We start from the raw sequence: 21,218 nt of genomic DNA on the forward strand, positions 1-21,218 counted from the left end.
GCCATTCTCTAAGCCCACTCCAATATAAAAATGAAAATAAGTACATTAAACATATTGTTCTTAGTAAGAGAAAAACAAGACATTTAAAACATAGTATGAAGAAATTGACGGCTAGATAAAAAGGAATGAAATAAAAGAAGGAAATAGAGTTAGTAAATAAATCCAAAAGCTGATTTTTTGGCATGAAAGTTAAAGTGGACAAAACAATTTATATTACCTAATTAAGAAAAAAATAGAAAAATCACCTGCTTCAATAGAAATGATGTGATGGGAATGGAGGGAAGTAAACAATCAAAAGAGAGAAACTGCCCATTTCCATGTCATATTTAAATATCTGAATGAAATAATTTTAAAGAAAAATGCAGTATTGCATGACTGATTCGAGAATATTTAGTAAACCTAGGCAGGTTAATTACTATAGAAGAAATAAGTCTGTTAAGGAGTTACCCCCCCCCCCCATATGCATCATCAAAGCCTAGAATGGAATTCTAAGATAATTCCATTGCGCTTTAAACTGTTGTAGGGCCTGGATAAAGAAGGAAAGCTTTTGTATGCTTTAAAAGGTGAGTATAACAAAGATACCCAAATTCAGTAGAGCACAAATAAAGAAAATTAGGGTTTTATCTTGCTTATGAATATTGATGCAAAAATAATCAGCAAGATACAATAAAAGAGTCAATCAGCACATAGCTAAATGTAGTCTAGTCTAAGAATGCAAGAATGGTTCATTATTAGGAAATTGATGTAATTTACCATATTGCTTTTATATAAGGAGAAAAATCATGAGCATCTTCATAGATGCTAAAGAAGTATTATAATTTAAAAACCATTTTTGGTTTAAAAAGACTCAACATAGGAATAGATGAATACTTCCTCAACTTGATAAAATAATTACACTCCAATCTATACTTAAAATACTTAGGGGAAAAAGTAGAAACATAAAGAATTAACTCACACAACCATGAGGTCTGGCAAATCCAAACTTCAGAAAGCAGGCCACAGGCTGGAAACTCCAGAAAGACGATGTTGAAGTACTGAGTCTAAACACACAGGGGAGGCTGGTAGGCTGGAAATTCTGGAAGAGTCGACGTTGAAGTCTTAAGGAAGAAATTCTTATGATCACTAGAACTCTCAGTTTTTTCCTGTTAAGATCTCTGATTGGAGGAGGCCCACTCCAGTATGGAGGGTAATCTCATTTACTTAAAGTCAACTGACTGACTAATTGCTAATTAACAGATTGCTAATCCCATCTATGAAATACCTATGCAATAACAAGTAGGCCAGTGTTTGACAAACAACAGGTCACCATAATCTAGCCAAACTGACATGTAAAATTAACCATCACACTGTCTTTCCATCTATCTGGCTAAATTTATTTTGATGTCCCTTAATATCTGTTACCTGCAATCCTCTAAATTAAGACAGTCTATGGATTCAGAGAACTGGGAGGAAAATTTTGTAAAAATTTAAGTATCTAATTCTGGAGATCATTTAGAACCATCTAGTAACCAACAATTTAGGGACTGCTTAAGTAATTTGCAAGTTAAGTTTAAATTACAATTTGCAATTGATGGGAAATTTTTTTGTATAGTGTCATCACATCTTACAGAAATTGTATAACATGAATATAAAAGGGTAAATAATATGGAAAAGAATCCATCAAGATATTAACGAATATACGTCATAGTATACACAGATAGCTAGTCCAGAAATAGATCCTGTTATAAAGGAAATTCATAATGTGCTCTGATTAAGATAAAGTTTACTATGTGTTTCCCTTAAAAAGAGTAACTGGATGTTACTATGTTTCCAAGTGCTGACTTGGAAAGGTACCACAATATATTGAAAAGTTAGAAAATGAAGTTTCAGAGCAAAGTACATAGTATAATACCCAAACATAAATATACTAGTTTATTACTAGGAAAAAAGTCTGGAAGGTTGTAAAGTCAATTCTTAACTGGTAGTTCCTCTATTTGTAATAAATAACTATGATTTTACAAGATATAGCCAAGTAATTAAGACCTAAATGTGGAGTGTAGGATTTATGCTGGGGAAGATCACTCACCTATTTTGTACATCTCTCTAATCCCTAAATCGACCCAAATTAATCCCATCAATCCATCCACATTCTCCTCACCAAAATAGCCTGGCTAGTCCCATCATGCAAGGATCCTGCTTCCCCAACATATGAAAATAATGGTAAATACTGCCTCTAGTCCTGACACAGAACAAAGTTAAATTCTTTAGAGCAACATTTTTTCTGAAAAACAGCTGCACCAGAATTGAGGTTCTTTTCAAAACCCCAAATTCCTGGCTTCACTGAATTAGAAACTTTCAGGGTGAAGCTTTAGAATCACCACTTTTTTAAGTACACTAGGGTCTGAATTATGCTAATTTAGAGCATAAAATCTTCCTTGTTGAAGATTTTACACACACACACACCCAGAAAAAAGTAGCACCACCCAGATACACCATCACTTTTTTTTTCAGAAAAGTAGAGACCATCCCAGCCTGCATCTTTTAAAAACCTATTTCCAAGGCACAACATCTGGCTCTGCACCAGCTGCCACAAGTACACTTCTCTTGCATTGACAGTTCAGTTTCTTGGGTGACAGGAAGTCCAGGTTTCCTATTTCTTGCAAACAAGCTTGAAGTTTGGAAAAAAAAAAAAAAAAAGGAACACGCCATTCCAGGAGCCACCAGCAGATGGGACCAGCCACCTCCTGGCAGGCTGTATCGAGAGGATCCATAGCAAAACTGGCCCTTCCTTACATCACCACCCCAAATCTTCCTATACAACATAAGAAGACGGGAAGGAGTATGGCTCACGGCTTCTGTGACCTTGGAGAGAAACCGCTCCCCTATTCCACATGTTGAACACCAAACGGTAGATGGCGGAAAATGCAATTTATGAGCATCTGAATGCAAGGAACAAACCTTGGTGAATCCTGACTCTATTTGCACTCTTCAGAAGGAGAATACGTACGTATGTATATGTGTGTGGATGTATATACATTTGCGAGGGTATACACACACACACAGCTACTAAACTTGGATTCTGATCAATTAAACAAGTACTTCCAATAAGACAGCATTTATCATGAGAAAGCGTTGAGTGACAGGTCCCAATAGGAACGCGGACTTGACATGGGGAGCAGCTCCACCATCCCTCCCTGCGAGCAGGGCAGTGGTGGCCATGCGCCACTGTCTGTTGGACCCACAAATATGTACCTAGTGTCAAAGACCAGAGCACCCTATTATGCTGGTGAGACCTTGAAGCCTGTATGTAAAGCAAGCAAGAGATGCGGCAACTTCAGTTCACGGTCACCTGGCTTGTAAAGATTACGATGTTGGCCTTAGTGAGATTATGTTTAGCCACGTGAGAATGGTAAAATGTTAGAAAATATTTTATGGTAAATAATTCAAGTAAACAAGCTCATCTTACTAATATATGCAGAAAAATCATTTGATGAAATTCGGGAATTTCAGGCCAAAACTCTGAGAGAAGGAATGAAGAAAATAATCACTAACCTCCTATTTATGAGGAAGGAACACCAAATTGCTTTTATGGTGAAACATATAGGCATAGGAATAAATTCACAAATAATAAAAGGATGCCTGCCCTCCTTTCTTTTATTCAACACGGTTCTGGGAGTTAGAATTTAACAGAATAAGAAAAGAATAAGAAATAAGAAAAGGCAAATTATAATGATTTGTAGATAAGTCTCATAAAGGCAAAGTAACAGAAAACTTGTTAAAATAATGAAGTTTATTCTGAAAGATGATTTCATATAAGATAAATCAAGTTCATGAAAATTAATGGTTTTCCTTGATAACAGCTATGAACAGTTTTATACTGTCTAAAAAGTAATCACCTTCACCATATGAACAGAACAGATAAAATACTTCAAAGTATAAAACTCTATTGAACATATTCAAAAAATCTTAATAATGGAAAGACAGCATATACCCGGAAGAAAAGACTCAGTTTTTAAATGTGCTGTTTCTGTAAAAAGTCATATATAAATTTACTGCAATTCCAATCAGATATTTAGTGAGTTTGTTTAAATACATTTGTAAAGCTTTCTTGACAGAGAAAAGGTATTAAAATGCTTAAGAAATTATTGTATGAGTAGAACCATTAGTAGAAGGGGTGTTATCTTAAATTCTCTCAGGTATGAAAGGTATATACACATTTGAGAGTATGGAATAAAAATCTAAATCAAGGAGACACTATAGACAGCACAGAAACAAGTACAGTTTATATATGGAAATTGTGTGTGCTCTGATACAAAAACATCCCAGATGTTTATTAAAAGAAAAAAGTGTAAATTTTATTTTCATAACTGCTAAAACATTAGACTCTACAATTCCACAAGGGACATAAAAGAAACTCTAAACATTGGCACCTCTCTGAAATGGTATGGTGTCTTGAATGGAAGATAAACTTTCTTTTTAATGTATTATTTTTTGTATACAAAGCACCTATGAATAGAGTTTTGGTTATTACATATTTTTCAGTATGAATAAGCAATATGCTTCTGTTGAAAAGAGGACAGTAGACATATATGTTGATAAGCAAAGGTAGCCACAGAACATTAGGGAAAAAATTTACTGAATAGAATTTATAGTATGATTTTAATACGAATGTGTATTATTTTTATTTATATAAAATATATATTAACATAAGTTGAGAAGAATATCAATTAAATCCTTGACAGGGGTTAGGTAAATCTTTTATCTTCTACTTTATTGAGAACTAATAACCTACCACCATTCAAAATGGAAACTATCAACCAGCTAATCACATCCGTTAGTTATTCCCTCAACCATATATCACTGTTTTCCATGCAGACACACTCAGAGAAAAGCTACAATCTTTATTTCCTAGCTCTCAGCCCTCAACAACAATGTATAATTCAATGAAGAAAAATTAGTTTAGTACTAATTTATGGCATATGAAACTGTGTCACAAGGAGTGCTACCCTACCATTAAATAATAGAGTGGTTTTGAGCATGCAGATGTGAAAAAAATGGCCACAATGGGTAGCAAAAAAAAAAAAATTACAGGGATATACTAAATATCTAACCCCCTTAAATGTTGTTCATTGAATATATTATATCTACAGTGCTTCATTTAAATCTAATTTAAATGATTAACTTTTTAATAGACATAAATCCACAAGGATAGGAAATAACCAAGGAGAAGGAAACAGGAAAAAATCTTGGAAATGAGAAACCATGTGAACAAGTAGTGAATGACTTAACATACTGGAAAAAGCTGAATCCTAAACCATCAAAAAGCAACCTAATTTATACAGCGGAATCCCCAAAGACTCAGAAATGGACAGCGTCAAACCCAAAGTTGGGATAAGGGGAGATAAAGCAAATGCTTAGATTATGTTGAGACCTTGTTATTTGGGTTGCCAGATAAAGTATAGAATCCCCAGTCAAATTTGGATTTCAAATAAGAAATGGATGATTTTTAAGTATAAGTGTGTGTTCTAGTTTGCAGGCTGCCGGAATGCAATATACCAGAGACGGAATGGCTTTTAACAAGGGGAATTTAATGAGTTGCTAATTTACAGTTGTAAGGCCAAGAAAATGTCCCAATTACAACAAGTCTATAGAAATGTCCAATCTAAGACATCCATCCAGGAAAAGATACCTTGGTTCAAGAAGGCCGATGAAGTTCAGGGTTTCTCTCTCAAGTGAGAAGGCACATGGCGAACACAGTCAGGGCTTCTCTCTCGGCTGGAAAGGCACATGGTGAATACGGCGTCATCTGCTAGCTTCTTCTCCTGGCTTCCAGTTTCCTGAAGCTCCCCAGGAGGTGTTTTCCTTCTTCATCTCCAAAGGTCACTGGCTGGTGGACTCTCTGCTTCATGGTGCTGCAGCATTCTCTGCTCTCTCTGAAATCTCTCTCTCCAAAATGTTTCCTCTTTTATAGGACTCCAGTAAACCAATCAAGACCAACTCAAACGGGTGGAGACATGTCATCCCCTAATCCAGTTTAACAACCATTCTTGACTAAATCACATCAACCAGGGAGATGATCTCATTACAGTTTCAAATATACAGTATTGAATAGGGATTATTCTACCTTTAAGAAATGGGATTTATATCAAAGCATGGCTTTTCTTAGGGGGCATACTTCCTTTCAAACCAGCACAGTGTGTTATTGCATTGGATATGCTTACACCAAAGAAGTACTTATTGTTTATCTTCAATTCAGGTTTAATTAGGTGTATTTTATAGTTTTAGTTACTAAATCTGGTAACCCTACTCAGAATGGACACATATACCAGGAGCACCTTCTAAGAAGTAAGGAGAAAGAGAGGTGTAGAGAGAAAGAACATTGGCTTCTCTTACATCCACCCTCCCTACCCCCACTCCCCCACCCCCCATGCTTTGTGATTTCCTGTCGTGCCTATTTTGCCTCCTATTGGCAAAATCTAACCCGAAGTCATCCGGGAAAGAAGGAAATATAGCCTAGCCCCAGCAATACCCAGAGGATAGAAGGATGGGTTTGGGACTGACAGACAGTAGGAAAGGGATCTTTAATTTGAATCGTGTAGAATTTAAACTTGAAATATTTACGAGCATGAAGATGAGTCTTGATTAGCTTCTTTCTACATATGCTTTTGGCTCTATTTTGCCACTCAAACACTTTGAGTGCTTCTTTCATGTAGGACAAACATGGAGCAAAAAAAAATTCAACAATTACCATGATTTGAGGTCTCATAAGAAAAGTACCACACTAGAGGTCTCCCTGGAATGCTGCAGGAAGACATGAAGGTCTGTCCATTCTGACCAGGCTCCTGAAGAAGCTTCACTGAAAGGACAGCATTTGAAATGAGACTTGCAGAAAGAATGGGAAGAAAATGGAAAGATATCCCCAGTTTGATGGACAACGAGAAAAAGACCAGAAGTGAGAAAGTGTGGGGTGTCTTCTGAGAATACCCGCCATTGGTGCAGATTCTTAGCCAAAGGGGAGGGCAGCAGGGGGCAGGGGAAGGAATGAGTCTGGTCATGTGGGCATAGCACCTTGTTGGAGAAGGGGCTTGAATACTGAACAAAAGGATGTGGCTTTTATTCTACCAAATAATGGGCAGGCAGTGGGGCAACATTTAAGGTACTGAACCAAAGAAAAAGTAACGGCTGGACCCCCATATCTGAGGCCAAAGTAATACATGAGATTTCCCAGGGAATGATAACTAGACAGTATATCTCAAGGTTATAGAACTCATGTGTCCAATTGATAAACAAACAAAAGCTCACAGTTATCCTAACTTGGGGATCTCTGTAACACCAACTATAAATCATTGCTCTTTTCTGCTTATCTTAGTAAAAAAAAAAATTATCAAAAATTTTTTCCTAGTTATTTTTGTAAAAACAAGTGTTTTGTTTGTCAAAGTATATTAATGCCACCTTCATAAGCTATTGAGGTGCATGTAAATTGCTGAAGTTATTCTGTGCATAATTTGGCAATACCATATACATTATATTTCGTTGCCATTTGGTGTGTTTAATTTCAGGCCACTTTCTATTCATTTATGTGTGTGTCCATGTGTGTAAGTGTATTTAGGCTTTATCTGTGCATGTATGTTTGGGCTGCTTTCCCTAAATGACATCACACCATACTTATTGAGATTTGCCTTATTTTCTTAACCAGTATATTTAGAGACTTTTGTATTCATGCCTCTGTGTGAGTATGTATGCGTGTGTGTATACATTGCTTCATTGTTTTTAATGGTTCTCTATTCTATTACGTGGGTGTGCCATTACTTATTTAAACATTCCCCTACTTGAAGAGTTATAATATTTCTTTTTTTCCCTCTTACTACAAACATTGCTGTGCTGGTTTGAAGCTGTTATATACCCCAGAAAAGCCATGTTTTTTTTAATCCTAATCCAATCTTGTGGGGGCAGACCTATTGTTTGGGTGGGATCTTTTGATTAGCTGGAGATATGACTCTGTCCATGTCCATTCAAGATGGGTCTTTAGTTTACTGGAGTCCTTAAGAGAGCTCACGGAGAAAGAATTGCTCAGAGCCGATTCAGACACAGACATTTGGCGCTTGAGACAGAAATAGCCTGGGTGCTAAACGGTGCTAAACAAGGACCCACAGAAATAGCTAGACCCTGAAGAGAACTCTCCGGCCCTGGGAGATGCTAAGCTAAGAGATGAAACCTGGAGTTGTGTCCTGGAGCAGCTAAGAGAATGCCCACGGATGCTTAGAGAGGAAATCACTGGGATTAGAAGCTGGAAGCAACGGAACGGGGAACAAGGAACAGCAGACACGAGCCACATGCCTTCCCATGAGACAGACATCGGCCTTTTTTGAGTTACGGTATCTTTATCTGGATGCCTTATTTTTGACATTTTTATGGCCTTAGAACTGTAAACTTGTAGCTTAATAAATCTCCTTTATAAAAGCCGATCCATTTCTAGTGCATTGCATTCTGGTAGCTTTAGCAAATCGCAACAAATGCTGGAATGAATATCCTTGATTTCTTTTTGTAGCAAAATACATACAAAATTAAAATGACCTTTTTTATTATTATAAAGTATGCAATTCAGTGGCATTATCTACATTTACAATGTTGTGCAACCAACACCAACTGTCGAATTCTAGCATTTTTTCATCACCCCAAACAGAAACCTGTACCCATTAAATAGTCACTCTTCATTTCTGTCCTTCCCCCAACACCTGGCAACTAAAAACTGCTTTCTGTCGCTATGGATTTGACTCTCCTGTATGTTTTATATAAATGAAATCAAGCAGAAATGTGGCCTTTTTCTGTAACAGGTTTCTTTCACACAGCAAAATGTTTGCAATCCATGTTGTAACATACATCAGTAATTTATTCCTTTTTATTGCTGAACACTATTCCTTTGTATTATTTATGTGTCCATCAAAATTGATGGACACTTAGGTGAATAAACTTTTCTACATTCAAAAAACCATCATAAACATTTGCTTGAGGGTAGTAGAATCATTGCAAGTTAACTTTAGGATTCTTAATTTATTAAACAAATTGAATTTCCAGGTGTTAGACATTTGAGCCTTGCCAATATTTCTGTGTTACAAATGCACAGATCAGTAATGTCTGACTTACAATTATGGGAATTTATGAAGCAAATGGTAAAAAAATATATGATTAATAGAAAATAAGCAAACGCTTAAAGTTGCATAAAAAGGATAGACTTGTATATCAAAATAACCATTCAAGAAACACAGGTAACTAGGAAATGTTCGTGTTCAAACTCTCTTAACATTTTGCTGCAGCTACATTTTTATAAGCAGCACAAAGATGATTTTACCCTTTTAAAATAAATTATCTGAATGTCTTGGTCTTTTAATAATGGTAATGATAGTAAAAGCAAACACCCATAAAACACTTGCTATATCCCGGGCATTATTCCAAATGTTTTTGCATATATTGACTCATAATATTTAAAACCAGAGTCAACCGACATAATTTGCAGGGCCCAGTGGAAAATGAAAATGCAGGGTCTCCTGTTCAAAAAGCAGGAAAAATACCATTAATAATAGGTGCTAAATATAAACACTTTTTCCTTTTCTTCCGTGGTTTCTCATCATAATGTTTTTTTTAATTTTCTATTTAATGTCATCCTAAATGAAAGAAAACAAAGCAGTTTTAAATTATTAGCCTGGATTCTTACCATTCATCTTTATATTGTGTAATGACAATTTTAAATATAAATTTAAATTGATCTGGTATGCAAAAATCACCAAAATTACAATTTTCTCATTCCATATCTCGTACATGCACAAGTATTTTGTTCTTCCAGAAAAAAAGTGGAAACATTGCACGAAACTCAGTTGTTTAATTTCATTTGTTGTATGCACATATCAACCAGGGCTCTCTCAGTCTGGCTTACTGATATGTAAAGAAGGACTGAAAAGAAAAGGAACTATGGGTTTCCCTCTCTTTCTGTTTTCTTTTATGGCATCATTTTCAGCATAAGTAAGTGGGTGCTAAGACAGGGAAGTAACAAGAGAAAGCAAAGATACAATAGGATTCTTTGGTGGTTGTGTTTCTCAGAATGCCATTGCCTTCTTTTAGCATTTGGATCAAGTTCTGGTTCCAAAGGTGGTATTTCTCTATTGGTACTAGACTCACCCGAATGGACCTCACCCAGGGACCTCAAGGCTGTAGGTTCTGCAGATGTGGGTAAATAGAAAGGCTTCCAGACTTTCTTTTGGTCTTCAGCTTTGGGAATTCTTGTCAGGCACCAATACCCAACATCATGGTTTAAAATTTTCCCAAACCATTGAGAACAATGTGATGATTCATTTTAACATTCGCATAATGTTTGTTTGACAACACATACATTTTAGGAAATCCAGAAAATGGTGCAAAATGAGAAGTGCTTCCTCCTGAAGGTTTGGATTTAAAGGTGGAGAAAGGAAAACTAGTGGAGAAAATGGATGGATGAGAAGGCTGGAGGGCAAAAGACAAAATCTAGGGTTTCCAATGGCTTTTTTATAAAAGGAATGTTGTGGTTATCTTGAAGCACCAGCACATATCCTTATCTTAGACAAGTCTTCCACTAAGTATACACATTGCCTTGTTTAATTAATAGCATTCTTGTTTAACCCATCTCAGAATTTTCATAATGAAATAGTTTTTTCAGTACATTTGTCAGCAAGCATTATTTGACAGTGGTTGACAATCTAACCACTGCTGATGGCCAGTGGGGTTGCAATAGGACCAAGAATTGTTAACTTTCTATTTTTCTCACCCCAACTACTAGATCTTTAATAGTTCCTCCTGAATTGGATGCATGCTTAGAGTCTAATCGCACCCCAAGTCTTCTCCTTCTCTCTAAATTTTGTTCTTTCATTTATTTCTTCAGGTTCACTTGTAGAAATGTCAAATGCATAGCAAAATTTTCGTTGATATATTTAGACTTCTGCTGTGTGCTGTTTGTTGCCAGGTGTGAGCTAATTTCTTTATTTTTAGGAGCTACAGAAACATTCCATGCACAAACTTGTGTCCACACCCTTGAGAAAGTCTTGGACCACTTAGGGTAGATATGATTCTTTATTAAGTACTGTAATATTTATAATAAAAGTTTGTTTTTAAAACCAAGCATATCGATACTTGATTATCTAATTATTTTAAGATGGCAATAGAAATCACTGATCTTTAAGGGACGTATATTTCAATTTTATAACAAATGAAGTTTACTGAATTCCTCTGCCTTATGATAAGGGGAATGGGTATTCTTTCAATCTGATTTAACATTCTGACCTGCCCCCTCCCAAACCACATGACACTTCCTACTATTCCTTATCTCTTCTTTATTTTTCTTATTTGTCACTTTCTAATATACTTTATTTATTCATTTTTATTGTCTATTTCTCCCCTTAGAATGTAAGCTGTAATACAGCTGGACTATATTTTTCATCGATGTATTTCCAGCACCTAGAACAGTGTCTGGGACATAGTAGGTTTGTTTTGTTAGACAACTGAAGTCAGAAATTCCCAGTTATTGGGAGACCCACATTCCAATTATTTTGATGGGATATTTTGCCTGCTGCAGTAAAAGTAAATTCTTAAATGAATTAGTAAACAGTAGGAAGTTGCAATTAACTTCAATGGAAATAATTTACACTTTTATGAATTTAAAATGTAATTAATTAACATTTAACAAAATCGCAAATTTAGACGATACTTTGATGAGCTAAAGCTGAATTTAGAAACTGTTGGTTATAATTTCATAGCATTTCAATTGCTCGTTTTTTCAAGAAGTGGACAAAGTTTTCCTTTGGGTGAAATACACCTTCTACTGCCCCTTTTTAGTGCAGTTTATGGTTTAAAGATCTCACAGCACTCTGAAATTGTTTGAGTTTTAAAAATGTTTATTATTATTTTTACCTCCCATGTCCTCTTTTATAGTTTTATATTTCTAAAGAATTAAACTCCAAAGCCTGGAAACCATATTAGTAGATATGGTGTGCATTATATCTTTGTTTAATTTCTATCTTGAATTCAGAAATGCAAATAAGTCAGAGTATTCTGAAGACCATGGATCAAAATATTTCACTTGTTTGGATACGAAACTGTATTTCCTGTAACTTGTCACTGAGTTGTGAGGCCCCCTGCGGAGAAACATCTTTTCCCTTGTGGCTTCATCATACACTGAATTTATGGGAGGCAAGGGCAGACATGCCTTTCAAGCAACCTTCGTTTAGAGCTACTGTTTGTGACGATAAAAAATAGTGAATGAGCATTTCTGAAACTGGAATAGAAATGACCCACCACTGAGAAAAGCAATATTTAGTTAGCATTTTTCTTTTTATATATATTAAAAAAAATTGTTCTATGATGCCTATGGATTTTTTTTCTTTCTAAACAATTTGTTTTCCCTATCATCAAGACCATGCTGATGATTCCAGTGTCACATCATCTTCTCTTTTTTTTTTTTTTTTTTTAAGAGAGAGGGAGGAAGGGAAGGAAAGACAGAGAAGGAAGGAAGGATGGAAGGAAGGAAGGGAGGAAGAAAGGGAAACATCTTTAAACATTTTCTTGTTTTATTATATTTTGTTTGTTTTTTTTTTTTTTTTTAAAGGAAAGACAGAGAGAAGGAAGGAAGGATAGAAGGAAGGAAGAGAGGAAGAAAGGGAAACATCTTTTAAACATTTTCTTGTTTTATTGTATTTTGTTTCTCCGTTTTCGTTACATGGGCTGGGGCCGGGAATCGAACCGAGGTCCTCCGGCATAGCAGGCAAGCACTTTGCCCGCTGAGCCACCGCGGCCCGCCCTGTTTGTTTTTTACATGGGCTGGGGCCGGGAATCGAACCGGGGTCCTCCGGCATGGCAGGCAAGCACTCTTGCCCGCTGAGCCACCGCGGCCCGCCACATCATCTTCTCTTTGATCAGATGGCTGCACCTCAGGAGAAGAGCCTGGTTGTGAGAACAGCTTGCAGAGCTTTGTACCCTGGTTTGAAGCTTGGCTCTGACACATATTAATGGTGAGATGTGCCCGCCAGCAAGTTACTTATCCTTTCTGTTTCTCAGTTTCCTCACTAATTAAAGAAGGATAGTAAGAGTACCAATCCCATAGAATTCTTGGTCAAGAATAAAGTGGTCATGACATTGTCTGGCAAAGTAGCAAACTGTTTAAGCTGCTATTTCCCTGCAATGCATTCATTTGTATCATTTTTAATTGCTGCTTTCATAATTGTCTAAAAAAATGTTGCAGATACTTTGCTCTTTCTCCTTGGAAGAGCTGGCCAATCAGTTCTCTTGGCATTGATCTTTCCTGATCTTTGCTTTTGGCAAAGCAAATTTTTGTTTGGGTGCAAATAAAAATATTCCTTGACAGTACCATCCTGTTTCCAGAGCCTTCCAAAGGGAGTCTATGGGCTTTGCAGGCTTCTATTAAGCGAGGGTTAATTTCTTGTATCAACCTGGCTAGGTATGGTGTCCAGTTGTCTGTTCAAGCATGCACTTGAACAAACATGTTCAAGCATGTTTGCTACTCTGAAGTTATTTCATAGACGGGTTTGCGTCTACAGTTGGTTGATTGCTCTCAGCAATGAGTGGAGTGAAGTGTCCCTATCCAATCAGGTGGAGGCCTTAAGAGCCAGAATTGAGGGTTTCAGAAGTCAGAAAGAAGAATTTCTGCCTCTAATGCAGTCAGTCAGTTATTCAGTTTCACCTTCATCGCTGTTTCCATACTGAGGCCTGCCCTACAGAACTCAGACTTGCCAATTCCCATGGTCATGTTTGGCGGTTCCTACAGAAAATCTCTTAATATTTCTCCCGTCTATTAATATATAGCCTGTCGGTTGTATCTCTCTAGACAACACTGACCAAGGTTCCTTATGAATGTGTTTCTGTATCTTATACAGGCTTTTCTTCTTACACAGAATGCACATTCAAGAAGCTACTCCGAGTTGGGGCATTTATTTCAGATAGTTCAGTTACCTTAAAATCAAGGTTTGTGTGCAGTGCTTTTCGCTCTCTGCTTTCAAGGGTTTCAAAGCTGTGCTGAACCCCTTCTTCTATCCCAACTTCTTCAACTACAGTGAGGAATAATCTTTACTTTTATAATCCTGTAATATGGGCTATGATTTATGGCATTTATGGCAAAATGATTTAAGGGCATTTCTATGAAAGTTTCTCAGAAAATTAGACTGTTGGCTACTTCTGACAACTTCAGACATTTATCCAGGCCATAAAATATTTGTTAAGCACTCTCAATTTTTCTCCTTGGTATAAGGAAGTATGGTTTTCTGTGTAATGCATAGAGTGGAATCAAGGTGGAGGTTATTTTATCTTTTAATCCATTAGATTCTCAATAATTCTTCCTGTGTCAAATGTACTTGCCAAGCTAAATTGTTGGCTATTCTTCAAAAAAAATGGAGACTTCTGGGATGTCTTTATGAATATATGTATGCACAGTATATATCTTTCAATACATATAATGCATTTGCAATACTTGATTTTGCTGTTTAATTGTTAAATTTTAAAAGCTTAGTGAAAACTTACTTGATTAGTCATTTCTAAAGTTACTATGAAACTAGGGTGAATTTTCCTCACTATTCAGTCCTCCATGCGTAGGTATATATCTGTGCCTTCACTTCTATACCATTTCTCTCACAAAGACCCATTTTTTGTTTGGCGAGGAGAAGCAGATGGTAAGTTGTGAGTTCACCCAATAACTTCCTCCTTTTCTTCCTTAGAAATTGAGAATGTACCCACCTAAAATGCTACATATTCCAGATTTTTTTTTCAGCTCTGTGTGGACATGTGGTAAAAAAAAAAAATCTCAGTAGGACCTAATCAGAAATGTTATGTGGACTTCCAGGTGGGTTACTTGGTTACTTAACAGCTGCCGATTTAGCTGTCTTTTTCATCCTTTCTGCTGTGGTATCTGATGCTCCAGCTGCCATACTGGAACAAGATCTGGCCTTGAAGATGGAAGCCAGGCTAGTATATGTAGCAGAAATACAGAAGGCCCTTGGGCCTTTAGGTCTGTGATGCTTTGTACCTAACCTAGACTGTCCAGCTCTGTGTGTGTGTGTGTGTACGTGTGTGTGCGCGCATAGGCCAGGAATCGAACCCAGGTCTCTTACACGGCAGGTGAGCATTCTACCACCGAACCACCCATGCACCCTGCTACCTCTCGATAGAGAAATAAATTTCTATCTTCTTTAAACACTGTTATTTGGGTTTTTCTATACTGTGCAGCTATGCAGTCATATTGAATCTTCTTCTTCTTCTTTTTTTATTTTTATTTTGTTTGCTTAAACAACAAGAATTTATTGGCTTACAGTTTTAGAGGCCAGAAGTCCCAAGTCGAGGGTGTCGGTAAGGCCATGCCTTCTCCCTTGAGAGTGCTTAACAAATATTTTATGGCCTGGATAAATGTCTGAAGTTGTCAGAAGTAGCCAACAGTCTAATTTTCTGAGAAACTTTCATAGAAATGCCCTTAAATCATTTTGCCATAAATGCCATAAATCATAGCCCATATTACAGGATTATAAAAGTAAAGATTATTCCTCACTGTAGTTGAAGAAGTTGGGATAGAAGAAGGGGTTCAGCACAGCTTTGAAACCCTTGAAAGCAGAGAGCGAAAAGCACTGCACACAAACCTTGATTTTAAGGTAACTGAACTATCTGAAATAAATGCCCCAACTCGGAGTAGCTTCTTGAATGTGCATTCTGTGTAAGAAGAAAATGCAGTAGCATTCTGGTGCTGGCGTCCTTGTCATGGCAATGACCTTGGTCTCCTCCTGTGTCTCGCTCTGAGTAGTGATCTTAACAGAGCGAGGGGCTTGCTTATGAGTGTCCCCAGAGGTGGGGACCTGGGACAATTCAAGCAGGAGCACAGCAAAATCTCAGGGCAGGGATAGGTGGAAGGGACTGAGGTTAAGTTTCCCCTTGTTAAATGAACATGGTAGAGTGTAGGAAACAGCGTGGGGAAGACCTTTGTAAGAATATAGGGGTAATGTAGCTTCTTTGCTAAAAAAGGTGATGGGCTTACAGGATTGTTCATAGGTTTTGGCCCAGCTTCTGGATGCTTCCAGGTGGTAGGGCTGGGTCTTGCCTGCCTCCAACCTGCTGCAAGGTTATAAATCCTTTGCTCTGTTCCATTCAGTGCTTAAAATTCTAGCTTAGAAGTCAAAATAATATTATTAATAGTTTGTTTCTCCTTGAATTCTTGTTCTAAGACTATTAATTTTCCTACAGGCAATATGATTGCTTCTAACTGATGCACAGAAGGTCAGGAAGTGGGAGAGAGAAACACTCAGTGATTAATATTTACAATGTTTTCTCACTGCAAGTATCAGACATTAGGATGCTTTTCAAAACTATGGTAAACAATGGGAATGTATTGTATTATTGTTGAGTATATATTATTCAAACAAACTACAATCATTGTAGCTTCTGTTCACTTTTTTTAAATACTCACAAAAAATATATATACCTCAAGCTTCCTAAGAAGAATTGTCCTGTATTGAGCATACCAATTTAAAAATAAAACCCTCAAAAGAAGAACCCACAGAATGCAGTAGATCCTTTCAAAAAGCATGACCGTATCAATATGTAGTAGATTGTTTTATGAATGAAAACCAACTACTTGAATATAAAGTCTTGCTTGTCAAACCTGTTCTTGGAAGCTTCTTCAAATCACATTGTCTCCAATACCTGGGTTGGCTTTGGAAGTGAATGAAAGTATTACTATCCAGAAAGTGTTACTTGTAGGATTTTTGTTTTCACTCTTCTACTGTGTGATGATGGAGATATATTACAGTCGTTCCTTTACATCGTGGGAAGGGTCAAGAGAAAAGTGTTGCAAAAGCAAAACGTAGAGAACGTCTATGAAATGAGGAGACCCTAACAGATAAAGGGAAGCAGAGTGGAGAAAAAAATCTCAGTGTTCCTATGCCTGGGAGTATTGGTGAGGAAAAAGAAACTAGAGCCCATGGGTGAATCTGTGGCTGGGTGAGAGCACCAGAGTCCACTTTCAGTGGGCTTTCCTCATTCTTTGCTGATATTGGACAATTTGATATACAACTAATATTAACACGGTTTGAAATTGTGATAGATATAGCTGCTGATATGCTTGCTAGATGTAAAGAAAGTAACTCTGTTTCCTTATGGGAAATAATCTAATAATCTAATATCAAACAAAATAGATAGGATATTAGATATTTGTATGATTGAGTCATTGAATCAATAGATACTTATTGACATTTCATCCTTCACTCACTGTAGCAAAGTTGCAGGTTTTTCTCTGTTTTTATTGCTTTCTGTAGGGAAACTTCTTGGAACTACAAGCAAAATATATCCATGTGTACAAATTTATTTTAAATTGATATTGAATTTTGAGAACTCAGTCATGGAAAACTGATATTTCAACTGCTATATAACATACATTAATAATTTGGCATATGGGAATTATGGTGTGCGCAAAACCAGTTAAAACTAATTTTCAAACATGCCATAGATTTCATTTTTAATTTTATTATTTTTAATATCACGAGTTCATTTTGCTGGTTCATTTGATCAATCCTCCTGATCAATTCAGCTATGAAACTGTAGATGGAACTTTCTCAATTCCTTCTAGCTAGCCAGAATTTATTTTACTAAGTAGTTTAGAAGCCCCTATCAATGGAAAAATTCTTCAAGGATTTGACCATGATTATAACTTCATATTGGATTCTAAATTTAATCTTGGATGCGATGATTGACATTTACTTGAATCCACTAATTTGCCAGTTTATGAATGATCACAATGCAGAAACCTTTTCACATTTAGACTATTTAAAAATTGTTCATTATTGTGATTTAAACAAGTTTTTAATAAAACTGCATTATTGATGAATATGTTACAGTAGAAAGGATAGTGGGTGCTGCAGTATGACCCTATAATGCAACTTGAATCAGGAATAAAAAATGATAAGTACTTTCTGAGAAAAGCCTTTTAAAGTTAAGCTTGAGTTTGAGAGAGTATTGTGAAATTTCTTCCACTTTAACTTCATGGATTTGCAGATAGCTGATTTTGGATTTGAAGATAGCTGCAATATCTATAGCCTATAGTTATTAACACCAGCATTTAAAACGAAGGGTTTCATTTACAAGAGTCTTGATAAGTAAATAAGAATATAAATGTCACCAGCTACCATTCCTACTCCAGCTCCTAAGCCCCAGCCATAGAAGAAGGCACTTGGGGACTAAAACATTTTTGGGGGGAGGGTGGATAAATGTGATGTGTGATTCCTCATGGATCCTGCATGGGCCACATATTTTCCTATTCTTTCAGTCCATGGAATTGGGTGCTTGGGAATTCTCCCAATAAGAGAATTCTGGTCAAGCCTGCACCCTAAGGGGCACTCATTCCACCAGCTCCTGTCCTTCTGCACAGAATCCTTGTTTCCTTCAGTTCCTTCATCAAAGACCCAGGCAGGTGAATGGAGGACTAACTGCTCTTGGCTAAACTGCACCATCCTAAATATGTAGGCACAATCAATAAACCAGAACATCCTTCTGCTTGGGTTGTGCTGACCAACAGAAATGAGGTATTTGAAATATTCTTAAATGACACATCCATACCACTTTATTAAGGGTAGAGAACCATCTTCTAGGTGAAAAACATCAAAATCACAGGCTGACATCGGCTTTACGTTTTTAAAAAACCCCAGCACAACTTCATATGATCATAAACAGAAATTTAAGAAATCTCACAGGGCAAAGTGAAAAAAAAGTTATTTTTCCAAAATTCTCCTGAGACTTCTTTTGCTTACAGAGTTGCCTCTCTCCATGTCCTTTCCTATGACCTTTTCAGTAATATCAGCATCCTTGTTCTTTCTAGATCGTGGTCGGAGATCTCCCCCTTATCTCCCTCCTTTGACCTTTGGGCTCTGGCTCTCATCCTTTTCTTCCTCAAACTGCTCTTTTTTAGCTCACAAATTTTGAATGGGTTGGTTGATTTTATTTCTATAAGATAGTTACGTTGAATATGCATGTGCGAGTTTGAAAAGTAAGCAAGTGAAGGAAAGACTTGGGAATGAAGGCTTGCAGCTTCTTGTTCTCGGAATGAAATCGCTGTTTGGTGGGTGGCACCTAACCCCATTAGCAGTTTACAGAAGCTCTAGGTAAAGTTAGACGTGGCTAAGACACATGGATCCTACTGTCAAAAGTGAGGAGCTCATGACTTCGTTCCTCTTGGGATATTTAGGACAGTGTTTGTTTACTTTTAAATTTTATTTTACATTTTAACTGTTGATGTCTTCTGTCCCTAAAATCATTTCATTTAGGCGAGGCAAGATCTCTTTTGACTTCGGGATTGTTGTCCACATTTTTTAAGAGAAGCAAGAAGAACAGCCAAGTTGAATGAATTTCCAGAGACATGAATCTCAATGAACATTCTCTACTTGTCCTCGGGTGCAGAATTCATGTTTCAATTTCCCTTGCTAGAATTGGCTCATCCCCCACGGCTGCTTTCCTCATATCAGAGCAGGATATAGACATTCCTGTAAAAGTGCTTACATTTTTTTTATACCAGTTGTTTATAGAAATTCACAAAGTGAAATGTTTGAAGCATCTACATGATTTTCAATTCTAGAGAAAAAAGGACTTTTACTATGGCATCTAGCAAATAACAGGCTTTCTATAAATGGAAGCTCCATCCCCTGCTTCCTTCAGTAAGTACCTCCAAGGAAGTTTATGTCGTCCATTTGGACTTTGATTTTTATTTCTTCTTTTCAGGACTTAGAATCCAGACTTTCTAGACAAGTCTACTTTTATCAAATAAACCACATGAGAGAGTCTAATTATTTTTTAAGCTATTGATAATACTTTTCATCTTAAAGGCTGTTTATTCACCTGTTTTGCTCACTTAGGTGAAACCTAATATAACACACATGATGATTTTCAAAGTCATTTTGAAATAATGAAAATCCTGCCCAACCTTTTCAAGAAAAGAGCTTACTATAATAGATTTTGAAGGGTATCCTAGCAACCACTCCATAGCAAAATTTATCAATTTCTCAGAGAGAATTTGCACTGAATACATGAAAGAGACACTTCAATTTGAAATTCTTAGAGCCATTGTTTTCCTACATTGTTCCAAGAATTGAATCTTCTTAGATATTTTCACTCTTGAGCCTTCATTAAATGACCATGAGAAGTATATTTAATGTTATAGTGGCACTGGATTCTACCTGGCTATATGTAAATATAGGTGAGGGCATATTTCAAAACTGCATAAGCAGCCAAGAATTCAACACACAAAAAAAGAATGTACATTTATGCTTTTTGTTTTCCATTTCTGTGCACGAAAAAAATGGGGGAAAACCTTCTTGACCCCAAGGAAACAGAAATAAAAACTGAAACTTGGAAAGTACACTCACACTTGAGCTAACCTTGGTTTTCCTAGGTGCTGTGAGTGACAAGAGATGTATTTCATTGTACTTTCAGCTATTAATTGTTTCCGAAATTGATGAATTTTTAAAAAACATTCTGAATGCAAATCAAAATAGAAATTTCTTTCAGGTGTGTCAGCAACTCAAGCATGAAATAGCATGAGCCAAGCACACATTCTGCAAGTAGGATTTAAAATTGAACAGGCTATTAAAATTAAATAGCATTAACAATGGGCTCTAGATAACTAGGGAATAATGCCTGCTTAGAAAATTTATATCTGTGAGCAAAACTTATTCTCAGTCTTTTTGCTATTTTGAAAAGCAAAATAAAATAGTTACTTGCATTAGTCTATGGGGATTTAGAATTCATGCATTGTTTACAATACAGTCTTAGTGTTTGCTTAGGTATATATGTGTATATATAGAATACACACATATAAGTAGAGAATTATTTTAATCAACACTATGATAATTTGCTTTAGTTATAGAGAGGGAATTTCCATGATCCAATAGACTTCTGAATAATGCTCTCTAATGTGCTCCGGTGAACAAAGAACACTTTACGCATTTATAATGATAGCCTTCTTCTGGCAAAATGCCCATTAACAGAATTTGGAATTTTCATAGAGTTGAATACTTTTATTCTAAAATATAGTTTTTCAGTAAAGATTTGTTGATCTCACCATATTAAGTATTCTTCATGAGGTTTTTACCTGAGTATAATCTTCATTATTAAAAGTATTGTTCTTTGAGTTACTTCTTTGAGATTTTAATGTTACATTTGCTTTTTCCATTTAAAAAAAT

General features: G+C 36.3%; 1 long non-coding RNA gene across 1 annotated transcript; it reads left to right on the top strand.

Moving 5' to 3' along the window:
• The first annotated feature begins 507 nt into the window (after window positions 1-507).
• LOC143666042 (uncharacterized) lies at window positions 508-19,939 on the top strand. The gene is made up of 3 exons (XR_013167327.1): window positions 508-563; window positions 12,919-13,010; window positions 19,308-19,939. It is a non-coding gene; the product is annotated as an uncharacterized LOC143666042 (long non-coding RNA).
• Window positions 19,940-21,218: the final 1,279 nt, after the last annotated feature.

The sequence above is a fragment of the Tamandua tetradactyla genome, chromosome 22 (assembly GCF_023851605.1).
Source record: "Tamandua tetradactyla isolate mTamTet1 chromosome 22, mTamTet1.pri, whole genome shotgun sequence".
Taxonomy (NCBI): Eukaryota; Metazoa; Chordata; class Mammalia; order Pilosa; family Myrmecophagidae; genus Tamandua; species Tamandua tetradactyla.